Source organism: Sminthopsis crassicaudata, chromosome 1 (assembly GCF_048593235.1).
Source record: "Sminthopsis crassicaudata isolate SCR6 chromosome 1, ASM4859323v1, whole genome shotgun sequence".
Taxonomy (NCBI): Eukaryota; Metazoa; Chordata; class Mammalia; order Dasyuromorphia; family Dasyuridae; genus Sminthopsis; species Sminthopsis crassicaudata.
Genome location: NC_133617.1, coordinates 31,459,635 through 31,463,539, shown reverse-complemented (window position 1 = coordinate 31,463,539; position 3,905 = coordinate 31,459,635).

Sequence of the window (3,905 nt, the reverse complement as noted above, 5' to 3'; positions counted from 1 at the left end):
CAGCTGTGGGGTGTTATTTGGCGCACTTTTTGTGAACGGTGAAGGCCTGGCCGCTATGGGGGGGGGTTCCTGATGCTACTACCCCCCTTACCGCCCTCCCTGGAAGCAGGGAGTAGTGGGCGGGTGGGCCAGAAGCTCTAAGGAAGGGAAGTTTGGCCCCCACTTATCCTGGGAGCTTAGTGGGCAGTGAGGTAGAAATATTGCCCCCCGAAGGGTCCATCCCTTCCTGCCTTGGCTGGAGTCTTAAGGGACAGCCCTGTGAAAGGCTCTGTACCCTCCCTTGCCTCTTTCCCCAGCTGTCCGTGGTGCACACTGGGAACACTGCCCTACAGGGGGCCTTCGGAGAGCCTCTGGGACCCCAAGGAGGATTCTCAAATTAAGGCCCTTTTCAGACCAAGGCCAATTATAGTTAAATCACACCTGACTCCATTATATGATGTTTTTTTTAACATGACCATTATCCAGAATGTTTATTTATGAAGGCCTCTAGAGCCGGTCCCCTCCCTGGGGCTGAACCGGGGTCAGACCCTCGGACCTCCCGGCCCTTTTGGCCACAGAAGTCGGCAGACCCTGGCAGCTGCCGAGCACACGCCATCGGCCCCAACTTGCCAGAGGCAGCTGCTGTTGGCCCTTGTTGGCTTGGGGGGCAGAAAACTCGGGGGGGGGGGGGGAAGATCCATCCATGGTAGCAGCTGGGAGCCCTCCCCAAGCCAAACTCGGAATTATTCAAGCTGGCTGAAAGAACACCCCAGTGGGAGGCAGAGCGGGGATTTGGGGCGGAGGGAGAGAGGCCTGAAGTCCCAGGCCCGCGTGTTGGCCAAATGGCCGGCTTGGACTGGGCGAGCCTTCAGTCGGGCCAGTCAGACCCGAGGGCCCCCCAGCTCCCCCCACTTCCCCTGCAGAGGCCCCGGGCTCCCACGGTTCCAGATTCTGCCGGACAGTCTGACATCAATGTTTAGCTCCCGGGAAGGCCAGAAAAATATTTATCAGTTGCTCTCTGAGTAGGCTTTGCCTACTATGGAAGTGTTTTTTCAGGCAAATTAAACTGTATAATCCCAAATCCTCACGGGGGACTCCGGCTCCCAGCCTTGCTGGCCAGCTCCGTTCCCAGGCCTCGGTGGCCCTCTGCGGTTTCCCACAAAGCCGGGTCAGTGCCCAGGAGGCCCTTCTGAATCCCCATCCCTGCTGCACGAGCAGGCTCCCAATACCCATTTCCCGGTGTTACTTTCTAATCTTGCGGCAATCCCCAGGACCTCCCCCACCCATTGGGTGCCTTCCCTCTGTCTCCCAAGCATCACCTCCCCCTTGGCATGGGTCCAGATTGGCCCCTGAGCAGAGGGAGCAGACGGAACACCAGCCTCACCCCCAGGTTTCCACGGAGAAATTGTGGGGGCCATGCTCCCGCCCCGAGGAGCCTCTCGTGGGCCTCCTCCCCAGCATGCCGGGGCCTTTGAGGGATCTCGAGCTACATCTCCTTCCCCACTCGCCCACTTCTTGTGGGCCCTTTACCAGCCCAGTGTCCCAGGGCAGCTGCTCCATCACTGCCGTTGCCTCGGGAGCCACAAATCTCCTCCCGTTATTCGAGACTTCTTAGTAAGCGGCACCACTAAGTCCCAGAGTGCTTGGTTCTCGGGCATCCTCCAGCTTCTAGTCTGAGGAAAAGAGCAAGGCGCATCCAAAGGAAGGAGAGCACCTGCCCGTGCAGCAGTCGGGGAAGGGCAGCTCAGTAGATGGAGCACCAAGGAAGGCGGGAGTTCAAATGTAGCCCCAGTCACCGTTTGCCTCAGCTTCCTCAAGTATAAAATGGGGATACCGCCACCAGGATTTTTGTAGACCAAAGATTTGCAAAGCACTTTGCTGAGTGCTTGGCACACAGTAGGTGCTATATAAGTGCCAACTATTAATACTCGAGACATTTCCTGACCTACTTTGCTACATTAGCCCCAGCAGAGTCGGGAGAATTCTCACTCACAAAAAGCAAGATAATCTTTTAAAAGTTACTTTTACTTTTTTCAATGAACAAAAATGTTTTTTCTCCCTCTCCCCTCACCCCAGTCCACCCCAGAAGAGAAACACCCAACCCCTGTAACAAATATGCAGAGTCGAGCAAAACAAACCTACCGTTGGCTGCGTCCCAGTCTCCTGCCTGTCTCGGGGGAAGGGTCCTGCTTCCCCTCAGAGGGTCTGAAATCGGGGCTGGTCACCGGTGACCCCGGCGTGTCTTCAGTCATCACAGCAAGGTGCGCTGCCTGTGCTCGCCACTGCGCACCGGCTCACCCGAGCCTCTCCCCATCTCTGCCCCAGGCTGCGTCCCCATTTTTAACAGCACGAGTCTCCCCCATGACACTCGAGATGTTTTCAAATATTGAATCTTATATTCTTGACCCTTCGGGTGCTTTCCCTCTCCCCTTGATCCGCTTGGGACACAAGCCTAGCACGGGTATGGGGGGGCGCTAGCCGCCAACTGCTTTCCAGTGTGGTGCTTTTTCCCCACAGCCCCCCCCCCCCCTCCCAATCTCCTGCCCTCCGGACTGTTCTTGCTGCCAACCCGTCTGCTTCTTGAACTCGGCTCCAAGGCCGTGCCCATGCCCCATTCGAGGCCACGGGAAGTCCCCATCTCTGGAGTCCCACCCACACCCTATTTTTACCCCTTTGTGTTCACACTGTATCTCCATAGAAAGTGAAGCCCCTTGGGGGTAGCACAGATTGGTCTTCCCAGCAGCCAGCAGAGTGCCAAGTACACAGTAGGTGCCAGTTATGTGCAGTCCTTGCCTTGCCCCACCTAGAGGGGCAGCCCAAGGCCTGTTTTTAGCAGCAACTTTAACATCTCATGTGAGGTGGGTGGGTGTTCCCTGAACGGACACAGAGGAGTTTGCGGCAAGGGGTCCCAGAGCCGGCTCCTACGTAGTCACCTGCCCCTTCCCACATGGCCTGTGATGCCCCAAGAGTTGGAAACCATGAACCACCATCATTTTGTAAATGCCAACAATCTTGGTGGTCCCTGGCTAACAAACAGGTCACTCAGACTTCCCTTTTGTGCTTGCCCACCATTCCCCAGCCGGGCAACTCCCTCGCCCCCTGGGAGCTCCTCCCCGAGCCATTCCCCAGCGGCCAGGAGAGCAGCTGGAGTTACCCAGAGACCCTCTGGGGCCCTGTCCAGGTTTCTGTGGATCCGAGCCATCTCCTTTTGTCAGCTGTGAACAGGTCAAGGCCTGCAGAGCACGGGGGTCCTGGGCACTCTGCCTTGGTGGCAGCAGCCCTCCCCAGGCAGTCTCAAGGTATAATCTTTTCCACTTTCACTGCCCAAGGCAAGAGCACAGGTAGAAGCAGAGCTGCTTCCCCTTGTCCCACCTGAGCTGGTCCTGAGGACATGCTGCCCCCTGGCATGGCACAGCTGGCTTTCCCCACTGAATGCTGGACCACCTGGAAGGGAAGAGCAGGAAGGCCTGCCCCACCAGGAGCCAAGCTCAGAGCCCTAGGCCCATGGCAAGGATGCCTGCCAGCCTCCTGGACAAGTCGGGCAGAGGCTCCCCCCCTCCTGGGGGGGGGGGCCATCACGGCCCGACCTCATGCACTTTTCACAGCTTCAGAGCCGGATGAGGGCAGAGTAAGAGAGCAGTCTCCACCATCCCTCTGAACAAGCACAGATTTGGGGGTTCCAGCCAGCTTGGTCCTGAAAAGCAGCGGGAGCCCGCTTTGGGGGTATCCTTGTACCACATGGGACAGATGAGCCTACGGGCAAGTGAATTAAGCATTCAAATTCAAACCACATCTCGGTCTCTTCTCAGGCTGGGCCAGAGGCAAAAATGGAGATTCTGGGGCCAACATTTCGGGCCCCAAAACCCGAAACGGTGAGTTAGGAAGCTACAGGCACACAATGACACCCACACACAGACGAGGCAGCA